A 15,158-nucleotide genomic window follows, 5' to 3' on the forward strand; every position below is an offset into this window, starting at 1 on the left:
GCAGCTCCCAGCACTATCTGCCATGGTATCGTAGCGCTCACCCCCTTTGCCCCTTCACTATTTTGTACTGTGCCTGCCTGTCTGCTGCTAATTAATCCACCATAGCGCTTTAGCATTTGTGGAATTGTAGCGCGCTATTGCTGTTGTGAGATCGCAGCGCTCCTAGCATTGTTCCCATTTACAGCTGCCCGTCTGCTTTAATTTATTCTTCGTAGCGCTTGTGCTCGTTAAGGCGCATTGGTGCCTGTCTGCTGCTTAGCCAAATTATCATCGTCGCGCTACACTCAGAAAACGCGCAGCCAGTAGGATTGTATTGTGCTTGGCTACATTTTGATTATATTGTTTAAATAGTGCAATTGTGCATAGCGCCCATTTCAGGTTGTGCCTCCAATACAGTTTCATTTTTGGCCTGCAGCCATTTTGTGCTTTGTTGTTGTCCCTCCCTGCCCGGACCTCTGCCCCGCCCCCGCCTCCCAGTTGCTCCTCCCTCGCCCCTCCCCCCTCCACCACATATGTCTGATGCCTTTGCGCGCAGCGTTCACGCGCAGCGGTCGCGCCCTATGCGCGCCGAAGGTGCGCCAAAGGTAAGCCCGTCTACGCCCGTCCGCGCCTGCACCGCGCCCAGCGTCAGACCCCCTGGCCCCCGCAAACCGACCTCCTCCCACGTAACGTATAACGCCGCCACCCTCTTAGCCCTTAACCCCGGACACACACCTCAATGCTACGAAGCTGCCCCAGGACGTACCCACGGTCCCTTCGCCTGCCACTCCTGCAAGTTCGCCTGCATCAAGTCCCACACCAAATCCACTTCCTCCAAATTCAGCTCCGACTCTAACCACCTGAAGTGCATCCTGCTGAACACCCGCTCGGTCCACAGACACGCCACTGAACTCTGGGACCTACTCGACACTGCTTCACCGGACATCGCATTCCTTACAGAAGCCTGGATGAATGCATCATCAGCACCCGACATCGCCATAGCCATCCCGGACGCTTACAAGATCATCCGAAAAGACAGCACCAACCAAACAGGAGGAGGCATCGCCATCGTCCATAAGAACACCATCAGAATCACGACTAACTTCGACGACAACCTTGCAACCGCCGAACACCTCCACTTCCAGATCCACACCGACCCCAGGACCACACTTAGAGGCACCCTTATCTACAGACCACCAGGAACCCGTAAACAATTCAGCGAAGACATCACTGACTTCATCAGCCCACATGCCCTCACCTCAGAGAACTACATTCTACTGGGAGACCTCAACTTCCACCTGGAAAAGAAAAACGACAGCAACACCACCACCCTTCTGGACAACCTGGCCAATCTTGGACTCAAACAACTTGTTGACACCCCCACCCATGTAGCCGGACATACGCTCGACCCAATCTTCACCTCCAGCAAGCACATCTCCTTCGATCACACCACAGCTCTCCATTGGACGGACCACAGCTGCGTTCACTTCAGCTACAAAACTACCTCGTCTCACAACCCCCCACAACTTATCCCGCGAAGAAACTGGAACAAAATCACCACCGACCAACTCCTCACATCGCTCAACCAAAATCCTCCCGCCCTCTCATCGGACCCAAACCAAGCTGCCACCAATTTCAAACAATGGATCACTCACAGCGGTGACGAATTAGCACCATTGAAAAACCACCAAACCAAACAGGGCAGCAAAAAGGCCCCCTGGTTCAACGATGACCTTAAGAAATCCAAGAAACTATGCCGTACTCTCGAGAAAACATGGAGAAAAAACCCAACAACTGACAACCTGACCACTTTCAAGACAGCCACCCGCAAACACCACCAATTGATCCGATCCACCAAGAAATCAGCATTCAAGGATCGACTCGACAACAACGCCCATAACAGCAAGGAACTTTTCAACATCGTCAAAGAATTTACCAACCCCACCGCAGCCTCAAACGACATTACTCCCTCCCAAGACCTCTGCGATTCATTATCCACTTTCTTCTACAACAAAATTGCCGACATACATAACAGCTTTGAGAACATTTCCAAAGATCAGTCCACTCCACCCACCTCCGAACCTAAACCGCCCTCTAACAGCCTTAGCGCCTGGAACCCAATCACCACGGAAGACACCACCCGCCTAATGAACTCCATCCATTCAGGTTCGCCAACCGACCCCTGTCCCCACCACATCTTCAACAAAGCAGACTCCATCATCGCACCCCATCTCCGTGATGTCATCAACTGCTCCTTCAATTCCGCTACCTTCCCAGAAAGCTGGAAACAAGCCGAACTCAGCGCCCTCCTGAAGAAACCCACAGCAGACCCCTCTGAACTTAAGAACTACCGCCCCATCTCCCTCCTCCCATTCCCTGCCAAAGTCATTGAAAAAGCCGTCAATAGCCAGCTCGCCGCCTTCCTTGAATCCAATAACTCCCTCGACACCTCACAGTCCGGCTTCCGTGCCAAACACAGCACCGAAACCGCCCTCATCGCAGCGACAGACGACATCCGAACGCTGCTGGACAACGGAGAAACAGTTGCCCTCATCCTACTCGATCTCTCCTCCGCCTTCGACACAGTCTGTCACAGCACCCTCATACAACGCCTCAGTAACATCGGCATACTAGGAAAAGCCTTGGACTGGATCATCTCTTTCCTCGCCGGGAGAACCCAGAGAGTTCAACTCCCCCCATTCAAATCAGAGGCCACCGAAGTCATCTGCGGAGTACCACAAGGATCATCACTCAGTCCCACCCTCTTCAACGTCTACATGAGTCCCCTAGCATCCATCGCGCGACAACACAACCTTAACATCATCTCTTACGCTGACGACACCCAGCTGATCCTTTCCCTCACCAAAGACCCTAATACCGCCAAAACCAATCTTCACGAAGGCATGAAAGAAGTTGCCAAATGGACGAAAAACAGCCGCCTAAAACTTAACTCAGACAAAACGGAAATCCTCATCCTTGGATCATCCCCCTCAGCCTGGGACCACTCATGGTGGCCATCGGCCCTAGGCACAGCACCCATACCCACAGACCACGCACGTAACCTAGGCTTCATCCTAGACTCCTCCCTCTCGATGACCAAACAAGTTAACGCCGTCTCATCCTCTTGCTTCAACGTACTTCGTATGCTCAATAAAATCTTCTGTTGGATCCCAACCGAAACAAGAAAGACTGTCACCCACGCACTGATCACCAGCCGACTGGACTATGGAAACATCCTCTACGCTGGAACCACAGCCAAATTACAGAAAAAACTCCAATGCATCCAAAACGCATCAGTTAGACTCATTTTGGACATCCCCCGCCAAGCTCACATTACCGGTCACCTGAAAGACCTCCACTGGCTTCCCGTCAACAAGAGAATAACGTTCCGTCTCCTCACCCATGCACACAAGGCCCTCTACAAACTAGGACCAGAATGCCTCAACACACGACTGTCCTTCTACACACCCACCCGCCAACTAAGATCCTCCAATCAAGCCCTCGCTGCAGTCCCGCGCATCCACAGATCCACCATGGGAGGAAGATCCTTCTCCTACCTGGCGGCCAAGACCTGGAATTCTCTGCCCTATCATCTCCGCCTTACACAGAACCACATTTCCTTCAGAAAGGAACTTGGCTATTCGATAAATAATGCACCCCTCCCCCAAGCGCCTTGAGACTCTCCGGGTGAGTAGTGCGCTATTCAAATTCTTGAACTTGAACTTGTCAACATTCCAAGTTGCACTCCTGATCAGTACCTGACTGGCAGGGCTATGGATGTCGTTGATTTCATGCCTCAATAAAGTACATCAACTTACTTGTGGTGTGGCCACTTATAATATACTACACAATGGTGTTGGGCCATATATGATAGACAAAGAACATTACAGTAGAAATTACAGCAGTCACCAATAGTGAGTAACAGCAAAGCCATAGTTCAGTTGCAGCAGTTTTAAGATGTTCAACTGTGTGTAATTTCTGATATTTATATATGCTTCCCTCGTTTTCATTTGCTTGATTTTGCTTGCGCTCAGTCATTGAAATGTCACTCATAATAACACTGAAATATGAAAATGTCACACTTAGGCAATCTGAAACCTTGGCAGCTATGAGGCACACATGCATATGGTGTGTTGTCTCATCACATAATAAATAAGTTAAATCTACATCAGGTTCACGGATCTTTCTTTACACACGGAAACCATTGAAATGTCACTCATAAGCAATCTGAAATGTTACAGCTTTGAGAAGATGACAATGGAACGGCGCCAAAAATATAATGAAATACTTACTACTAAGTCTGAAAACAAAACTCGTCGTTGAAGATTGATAGGGCAGAATGCCATTAATGATCTTTATTCCTCAAACTTCGACATCCGGAGATGTGACGAATGCTTCGTATTTCGGCCTACGTCTATTTTCACTAAAACGAGGCTTTTCTGGAAAGTTCCAGGTCAAAAAGCACAGTCTCTCATCTATTTTGACTAACAGTGACGCAAGCAGATGAAATTGCTTAAGACGTCGGTTCCTACGTCTTGCTTTCTGTACTTCCCGGCTGGAATCGCTACTTGAACCAGGCAGTCAAGATTATCCCGTTTTTTTCGCTTCTCTTTTGTGCAAATTAATCTTTGCATCTCCTTCCTATGACCTCATCCCAAGGACTCTTCCAAGGTCAGTAATTTTATTTTTCCACCAACCCCAGGCTCAACACGTGGAGCAAGTGTATGAGTTTGTCAATAGTAGCAGTGACTTGTCAACTGAAATAATAATTATTAATCGCGGAACTGTCATAGCGAAGCTGGCCACAGCATAATATCCTCACCCCGGCCATGGGTGGGTCAGTCCCGTCAGTCCCACCCAAACATGACCTTTGGCCCTCCCAGTCACGGAAGAAGAAGGCACCTGGCTGGTCGGAACATTGAAATATGATTTTTCGCTGTTTTTACAACTGAAATTGGGTGGTGTGTTTTGGGGGTATGGGAGAGCAAAGACTTTAAGAGGGAGAGCCGAACTAAGGCTGTGTTTTGGATCCTAGAGCCCATGCACAAAGAAGAGCCCTGAAAATGTTTGGTATGTAAAACATACAACAAACATCACATACAATATGATAAAGTCTCTTCAAAATTCTAAAAGTGTATTTCTTTAACACATGGAAGCTTTGACATTAATATCTCAAAAGATAGCGATGTACTCATTAAAATGATAGTTTTTTTTATTCAAATCTATTTTATTGAAGGTTACAATAATCAAAATCAAAGAAAGAAGAAAAGGAGGAAAGAGAAAAAGAGGAAAAAAGAGAAAGAAGAGAGAGAGAGGACAGATGTATCCATATATCAATAGCAATCGGTTTACAGAAACCTGGGTCGCGGTGTAGGCGACAGTATGTACACAGCAAAGCATGCACAGTAAAACATACTCAATTCTATATAGTTTTTAAACATGGCCTTAGTCATTCATGCCCCCTCCTCACACTGGTGACAGTGCCATTAGTAAACCAACAGGCAAGACAGTTGTCGCATAGACCCTATCCTGTATGTGGCCCAGATTATAGAATATTATTAGTCTATTAAATCAAACACAATAGCTTTTTGTATAGTTGATTTTCTGATTCATGTGTTTGAATGTGCTTTCATGCACAAATATGCAAAAAAAACGAGTTTTGGTGAAATAAAATATTTGTCCAAGCTTACACTATTTAAGTACCCGCCCTCGCACTTTATTTTGGCGTATAACCCATCATATGCAACTATCTCTAGTGCTGACCAAACAGGCATACTGGCATGAATGGAATTTTCATGTCCCGGTTGGTCAGAAAATTGTAAAAATAATCTCAAGCGGTTATTTTTTCCGTTATCGGTATATACCTTAAACTGTAAAAACGAGAAGAAACACTTTAAAATATAGCTGCACTAATGGCCACCAATAATTAAAATAAACCTAGATAGAAAGCCCACATTATAAATGAATACAGACAAAGTCGTATCAAGAATCATGTCCGGGCCCTTTGATGTATGTTAAACGTGAACAGATGGCTGGTCATTTTCTCTAGGTAAAGTGGTAGCAGGAACTCTAACCTGTAAGAATCATGTTTGACCAAATTGAGTTGGATTTTCAAACATTAAAACGGCTAATTAACATAATTGGAAATTACATCCCAAAAGTATTCTGTTCACCGAAAAATCACGGAGAAATCAAATGACCTGAAATTACATAAATTATATTTCATTGTTGATTATGAAGGCACATTCTTGGAGGTAACTATAAAAATTCAGGACAGAATGCCAGTTTTTTGATAAAGGGTTTTATTTGATTTTTACCTTTAATATGGACATAACACAACTTGTTGTGCCAGTTAAACCACAAACTTCCTACAGTGAAATAACAGCAGGTACATCTGTGTTACAACCACTATCATTCATCAACAGAAACCTCAACCCAAAGTATTCCCACACTTGCCTCAAATTTGGAAGTGTTTTTGCGTGCAAGCCCTGGCCTCATAGATGGGCTTTTCTTGTATGCACCAGTCCACCCCTTCTACAGGAGGCCAGAGTGGGGGGTTGTGGACTCTTCTAATTATGAGCATGTCTCTTTTGGCCACCAGGGTAATCATTCCCACCAGTCATTTCTTCCCAGAGTGTCTCCCACGTCTTTTTGGAATCTCAGCATAGCAGACTTAAATGTTAGGTCTATAGTTACCCCCCGGACTCAGTAAAGGGTACCCCCGACTCTACTTCAGAAGTGTGCTATCACAGGATATTGCCAAACCTTGTAGAAGAAACTGGTGGCAGGCAAGTCACATTGCAGTTTGGCCCTCCCACGCTACAGGCATTAGGGTGTAAAATAGGTAGCATGGAGGTAGTAGAACTGATCAACAGGAGGCGGGAGGATATAGCTAACTCCTGGGGTGCCATACACATCTAAAGGCCAGTCATCCAGGGTCCACACCAAGCTTTCCCATTTCTGTTTAAGGCGTCCCTCGTGTCTACAATGGTGACCCCGATCTTGTCCTATTGGGTAAACCCTTGTAATTGTGCAGTGTGACTGGGGTAACAACTGTTCCAAGGGGAATCTACTGAGTCAGTCTGCTCTCCCACCACATGGCCTGCAGTGACGCCCTCCAGTACAAAACCACCACATTGACCACAGGGTGGTGCCTTGGGAATTGGTCGCTGTATAGGAGACCCATCAACCTGTCCAACCCTAGGAGGGAGAGTTCCACTCTGTATGTTGGGTTATGCCACCATTAAATAAGCCAATTATTTATCATCCGCACCGGGGCTGTGCGAAAGTATAGCTGTATTTTTGTGTTAATCGCTCCATCATATGTCGAGAGACACCTTTTGGTTTTGGCACAGAGTAGGGCACTGCCAGCCCAGAGGAAGGAGCGGCCACCCTCGCAGACCAGATATTTGGGATTGGCAGCGGATCATTTTGTAGGTCTCTAGTTGGCTGAGGCAGTTACCTTAGTCCAAATAGGGACCCTTGCTTCTAGTCGGGGAAAGGAGGGACACCCGCTTTGAGAACCCCTGCTCACCCACCTGGTAGCTTGGCACGAGCATCCAGGCTTATTTTCAAGGCAATGTGTAAAGTATTTGCAACCACACACACAGTGATAACACCACAAATGAAAACCACACTGATGTATGAAAATAGCGGTATCTTTATCAAGAAGAAAAATACGGTAAGATCAAACTATAAAAATCCAACTTATGCATATTCGTAATATTTCACTTTGCCGGTTAGTAGGCCAACAAAAACTTGTAGGTTCTTTTAATTATTAGTGAGCAGTTCACGATGTTCAAATGCAGTCCTAATGCAATACTGTGCAGTTTGTAATGCAGTTTGTATTGTCAGACCAATGCTGTTCGTAATGCAGGAATAATGAAATCCTCAATGCAAGTAATCACGCAGTTCGTAATGCAAGAATAATGTAATGCTCAATGCACGTAAGCAGGGAGTTTGTTATGCAAGAATAATTCAATCCTCAATGCACGTAATCAGGCAGTTCGTAATGCAAGAATAATGCAATCCTCAATGCACGTAATCAGGCAGTTCGTAATGCAAGTTTAACGCACTCCTTAATGCAAGTCATCAGGCAGGTCGTAATGTCAGAATAATTCAATCCTCAATGCACATAATCAGGCAGTTCATGAATGCAAGTATATTGCACTCCTTTATGCAAGTAATGAGGCAGTTCATAATGCGAGAATAATTTAGTCCTCAATGCACATAATCAGGCAGTTCATAATGCAAGTATAACACACTCCCTAATGCTAGTAATAAGGCAGTTCGTAGTGTGTGAATAATGCAATCCTCAATGCAAGTAATCAGGTAGTTCGTAATGCAAGAACAATGTAATCCTCAATGCACGTAATAAGGCAGTTCGTAATGCAAGAATAATGCAATCCTCAATGCACGTAATAAGGTAGTTCGTAATGCGAGAATAATTCAATCCTCAATGCACATATTCAGGCAGTTCCTAATGTGAGTATAACACACTCCTTAATGCAAGTAATAAGGCAGTTCTTAATGCGAGAATAATTCAGTCCTCAATGCACATAATAAGGCAGTTCATAATGCAAGTATGACACACTCCCTAATGTAAGTAATAAGGCAGTTCGTAATGCAGGAATAATACCAGGCCAATCTACACGATTAGCACGGGCACCACTAGGCCCCCGACCACAGACAACAGTCTTGAACTACAGAGGGCCGCCCCGGTACTGACGAGCAGGTCCAGGCCGCTCGTGGACTCAGCGTGTCTAACGCGATACAGTGGGAGAGAGACTGGAGCACTCCTGTACTCCTCCTGCACGCCTCCCCAGGCCACACACGCTTGCGGCTCCTAACCCGAGCCCAAGCTTTAACTGGGGGATGAGCTGCCTCGCTCTCTCTCTCTCTCCCCGCTCGTCGGACGTCCTGCTGGGCACTCCTGATGACGACGCAGCTCTGCTGCAAGGTGACGCTGTAGCCGGACAGGTTACGTCGCTGCCTTCTCCGTTGCTGACTATCTTGGGCAGATTCCTCTTTCAAACAACGATCACGATTACCTCACGACTTCCTTAGCTTGATGAAATCCTTCAGCACGTTACGGCTCAGGCCGGGCGTGGCGATCTTGATCTGCAGCCTCTGTTACATTGACGGCTCTGGCCACAAAGCGCTAGGCAGCAGCCTGGACGATGATTCACGGGGAGGGGGCACTGCAGTCACGGGCCACTTTCCAACCAGCACCACAGCCCCCACGCAGTCTCAGGCTGCACATGCACAAAGCGTCACCGAGACTCGTTTTGGTTTGGGCCACACAGTCCCGGGGCACTGCTTACGACGGTCTCAGGCTGCAAAAAGCACACAAACACAGCGTCACTGAGACACACTTAGTTAAATCAGCAAACAGCAGGCCAGCCCTAGAACACACAGCAAGGGTCAGTCCTCTTCAGTCTCTTCAGCTGTTCTTCCTTCGCAGAGGTTCCTCTTGAACACAAAGTAGTTGCAATCATTTTCAGTCTTGATCAGTCCTATGTTCAAGGGTTTCAGTTCTCATAGTTATACCCCTAAATGTATTTGAAGTCTTTGTGTTCAGGGGGCTTTGACCCCTGTCCAAATCAGTTCTGGGTGTCTCCCTGCCAGTGAAAGCTTCTTCCTTTTATAGTGGGGGCCTCTTCACATCCAGGGGGGACCTCCCCCTACACTCCAGATGCAGGTCAGACTGTTGCTGTCTCACCTACTCCTCCCCTGGGTCAAGTCATTTCCCATATCCTATCACATTCAAATCCAGACAGTCAATCCACAACCAGCCAGAGACACACAGAATTGTTAGAACAAAAAAACAGCCACTTCTAACAGTGTGGTTTCTAAACGCACAATTCAAAAACCACCTTCACAAAAATGTGTGTTATTAAATTGAGAGTATTTCACTGTTAGGACATGGTACACACCTCAGTACATATCCTACCTTTCACAGCCACTGCACCCTGCCCAGGGGGTACCTTGGGCCAATTATAGAGGTCTCTAATGTGCATGGAAAGGGAAGGGTAAGGCCTGGCAAGTGGGTGCACTTGTCAGGACAACATGGCAGTTAGCAAACTGCGCGCAGGCACTGCAGTGGCAGGCCTGAGTTCTCTTTAGGGCTACTTGTGTGCATGGCACAATTAGTGCTGCAAGCCCACTAGTAGCATTTGCATTACCAGCCCTGGCACACATAGTGCACTTTACTAGGGACTTTACTAGTAAGGCAAACATACCAATTATGGACAACCAATTACCATAACACTTTATACAGGGAGCACTTGCACTTTGACACTGATCAGCAGTGGCAAAGTGCCTAACGCATCTAAGCTAGGAAAACGCAATCCATCACAGCATCAAAAATAGAGGAGGTAGAGGCAAAAAGTCAGGGGTAACCACGCCAAGAAATCCAGGTCTGACAGTAGAGTATATAGGAAACAGGGGAGGACGGTCATTTAAAAAATAAAAGCCCTTCTGAGTTTATTATACGACAGCTTACGCCAACGCAAGAGGTCTTTTTTCATTTGGTTAGGAAGAGTTGTAAGATACAGATGTCATGTAAGTTCGGGTTCGAGGGCTATTGTGGTGCCTAAGTTTTTAAAGCTCACGCGTCAGATCAGTATGGACCCCGCCGGGAGGTTGACTAGGAGTTGCCATGGATCGACACTATGAGGGATTTGCTTTGCTTCAGGCTGCGGCCGGAGGCCACTTTGAAGAGGCTTAGCACCCTAAATGGCGGGAGAGTTGGGGATTCTTCAGAAACATTAGTACATCACCTACATAGAGTGCAATGTTGTCCTATATCCTCTCGTCCCAATGCCGGCCTGTTACCTGTCCATAGCATTGTATCAGCCACACTAGCAACTTGATTGCTTGGACTAATAGCAAGGGAGAGAGGGGGCTGCCCTGGTGGGTCCCGCTGCTGATCAGAAAAGCATCCAATAGTACCAGTACCACTTTCACATGGTCTGTTGGACGCACATACAAGAATTGTACGAAGGATTGAAACCTCAAGCCAAATTCCAATACGCTCCAGCACCCCATCTAGGAAGTACCAGCTCATCGAGTTGAATGCTTTCTTGAAGCTGAGGAGTAGCAGGGCACAGGGATCTCAGTACTCATGAGCTTAGGCCAGTGCTGTGTGTGCTCGGTGGATTCAGTTGCGAGTCCTGTGGCCCGGCATGAAGTCCTATTGATCCAGGTGGACCATAGCGTCAATAACCTGAGTAAAGCAGAGGGCTGGGAGTTTTCCATGTATTTTAAGCTCCATAGTAATAAGGGAGATGGGGAGAAAGTCCTTGCAGGAGGGTTCTGTGTCACTCGTTTTAGGGATGACCATCATAGTCACCAAGTTCGGCTCTGGGGCAAAAGTTCGCACCTCATGAGCTTCTTGATACAAAGCATGTACATGAGGATGAAGGGGAAAGTGCGATAGAAGTCTGGGGGAAAGCCACCAGTGCCCGGCATCTTCCCCGGGTAATTGTCAAAATAGCTTCCTTAATTTCTTCAGTGGTCAAGACTGCATCTAAGGCCTCCCTTGAGGCAATGGGTACGGTTTAGAGGGGAGTTTGACATGAGTAGTTTAGTTTGTTCCATAAATTCGCGAGGGCGCTGGACATAAAGCCTGTGGTAATAATCAGAGTATTATGCTGCAATTACAGAATGAATAAATGGCGCGATTTATCAAGTGGACGTCTACTTAACAGTGTCCCGGGGAGCCAATATCACATGGATATCTTGGTTCGAGGAACCTGCAACACCAGGACCACTCTGGACACCAGGTCCCCTGTGGGAAGCCATTTGAGTAATGACAAAAGGCCAATTTTAAATTCGAAAATCATTCAATAAAATAAAAGTGGGTAAATAGGTAGCCAAGAAAGTCAAAAGAAGGTTGTTGTTTTAGTTTGTATAATACATAGCAGTTAAAAAGAAAACATTCACTTGTACCTGGACTAGGATTAAAACAAAAACCTAGCAAACATACACCCATAGCAGAATTTGATAGCCAAATCGGGGACATCTACATGTACATTACCTGATGTCATGTCATGGTGTCCTGTGCAAAAACAACAGTTGATTGACAGAATGCAGAACAATGTCATACATTCACCCCAGTACAAAGATCTGGGTCTGATTCCATCGTTGTTTTGCTCACCATGCCATTCCAGTTTGAAACGAGCCATATGCAAAGATGTCTCCACCCTGTGCCCCATGGGAACTCTCCAGCCCGAACTGCCAGTCCAGGTCCTACCTGGACTGGAAATAAGCATCCTAGGACCGGTTTCGGCTTTCAGCCCTCATCAGCCAGGATAGCTTGATTCCAGTGGCATGGATAGCACGGGACTCACGTCTGAGCATACCCGTCCCACTCGGGGTGACAAATGCAAAAACAACAGTTGATGGACAGAGTGCAGAACAATGTCATACATTCACCCCAGTACAGAGATCTGGGCCTAAATCCATCGTTTTTTTGCTCACCATGCCATTCCAGTTTGAAACAAGCCATGAATCTCGATTGTTGTATGTCTGTAAGTTGCCCAAACCTCATATCATAAATCACCTCTCATTCTTTAAAACTGTATCCCTGATCCCTATATATACCTAATTACTAGCCTTTTCAATAATACTACCAGCATGTACAAGAACTACTGTACCCCACCCCCACACTAATGATCAAACTTAACACCCGTTCATTTAATCTGCAAAAAAACACTGGAGTAGTTATATTCTATAGTGATGTTTGTGAGAGCACAAGACTAATCCCAATTATCAATAAAAAACATTAACTACTGGATTAACCACTCACCTTGGTTTTCGGAGTGACATGCTACTCACCATAAAACATTTCAACAGATGATCTGGAGTAGGTTACACTATGTAAATGCAATTAAAAAACAATAAGTCCTTTTTCGATTCTTAATTCTGCTTTTCTAGTCGAGTTTTGCAAGAGGATTTTTCCAGTTTTTTATTCATTCCACTATAGTTAGCTGTTAATTATTCGATTAATTTTTGAGTCAGTGCTACTCCCCTTCCATTTCCATTTTAGTGTAAACCCATTGTTACTAGGTGACTGCGGTGCACTGTTCTTTAGAGGTGAGGGCCGTATCAGGAAAAACAATTATAAACACAGCAGGATGTACCTTACAAATAGGGTCAAAAAAATCTCTGTCCTAGGGACCTGTATATTTGTTGCGTTATTATTTTGTGGGGACGGGCTGCTAGTTACATATATAGTCCTAGATATTACCACTTGGTGATCACAGCGTAATTCGTCTCCATTTTGCAGAAGGTAACGTGCATTATCAGTCTAGTATGGGCATATGATGCTCACTGTCACCTCCAATTGAGGGGCAGGACATGTCCAACATATGTATCTTCATCCTGCAAACAGGTCTACCAGCACAGTAACATACAACTTGTGTACAATACAATTGTTGAATAATCGTAGACAATAAGGCATTGGCGCTAGGAAGTGAACAATGCCACTGATTGTAAGATATCTTCATTTTCTAACTTAATTATCATGCAGGCCACTTTAGGGGCTCGAAAAGACCTATGCTGATCTTGGTTGCCCACTGCCACCACATACCACACTGCCAAGACACTTCCCTGCAACCACCCCCATGGTTAAAATACGGAGCTTAAATGTCCAAGGGCGCAATGCTCCTACAAAATACCTAGCACCCCACTCTATTCTCAAAGAATCCAATTGCAACATCTGCTTCCTGTGGGAAACACATCTTATGAAAGACTTGGGGAGACTGTGATCCTGTTTCAATAGACCATGGGTACTCACAAACATTTGAAGAGGGGCCAAAAAATACAGTCTGTGGTGTGACAGAGGGATACACTGATGCCAGCAGGGTGGCGGTAGGAGGTCTGGGTGGGTCGGGAATTGTGTAAAGAGATCTAAATTAATGTTTAATAAAAGGGCAAGCTTTTATTCGCAGGTAAATAATTGCTTGCTTGTTTATTTTTTTTAAAATTCAGAATATTAGTCCTCAGTAACTAAGCAACAGCTCGTGCTGCTGTTCACCAGGGGGGCGCATGTAAAGGTCAAGAGGGCTGCAAGCGGCCCCAGGGTTGTACTTTGGGTATCACTGCCATAGACAATACTTCTCCTCTGGGTGTGGAAAAAAAGCGGGGGTGGAGATTTTATTAGTTAGTAAGTTTCAGGAACAAATCCTCCAAACACAGATGGAGGGGACCAGAAGGTTCCTCTCTTTAAGTATCTCCCGGAATAATTACGCTTTTACATTGGACACTCTATATGCTCACAATTATTGCCAAGAAGAGTTTATCTTTAATGCACTAGGCATTTTCACTTCAGCCACAGACAGTGATATTGTAGTGGGTGGGAACTTCAATATTGTTTCAAATACATCTCTGGATAGGTAGGCCCAGAGAACAGGCCAGGCATGGAGTTACATACCAGAAGGCCTACAATGGTTAAATGATGTAGGCCTAATGGAGGTTTAGTACGCCGACCACCACCTCTGGGAGCTTTACTTTTTTTCAGTTTCTCACCAGACATGAGCTTAGACTGATTACTTTATAACATCTATGCATCTTCTAGCAGCCACCTCCCAAGCAGTTGTAGAAATTCTGGCAATATCTGACCCCACCCCAATTATGAGCTCCTTCCAAGCACAGGGGTCAGCCACTCCCAATAGAACGTTGCAACTCAACAACAAACTTCTAACTTTCTGAAGGAGGTCATGGAGGATGATCCAATGCTTCTTTCAAATGAACACCACTCCTGGTACCCACATCTCGCCATTATGGGAAACACTGCAGGGACAAGTTAGAAGGGCACTAGTAGCGCTCTCTGCGAGACTTACTAAGGCATAGAGAGACAAACATTCTGACCTAGAAGAACAGGTGAGAGCCTTGGAGGAGGCACTCAAAGAAATTGGTACACAGACTGCGAAGACAATTGACCTTCGCACGGAACCAGCTCAAGATCTTAAGATATGGACAGGGCTGAGTTTGTCCTATTCTGAACTAAACTGAAAAATTATGCTAAGGCCAATACAGCAGGGCAGCTCCTCGCATACACATTGAGGGGCAGGATCCACAGGGGAAGGAGTGACGGATTCCTGAAAAGAGATTGCCGCACAACAACAATGATGCAGATATAGCACAGGCATTTGAACCCATACATCCATGGCTTC

The sequence above is a fragment of the Lissotriton vulgaris genome, chromosome 7, assembly GCF_964263255.1.
Source record: "Lissotriton vulgaris chromosome 7, aLisVul1.2, whole genome shotgun sequence".
NCBI lineage: Eukaryota > Metazoa > Chordata > Amphibia > Caudata > Salamandridae > Lissotriton > Lissotriton vulgaris.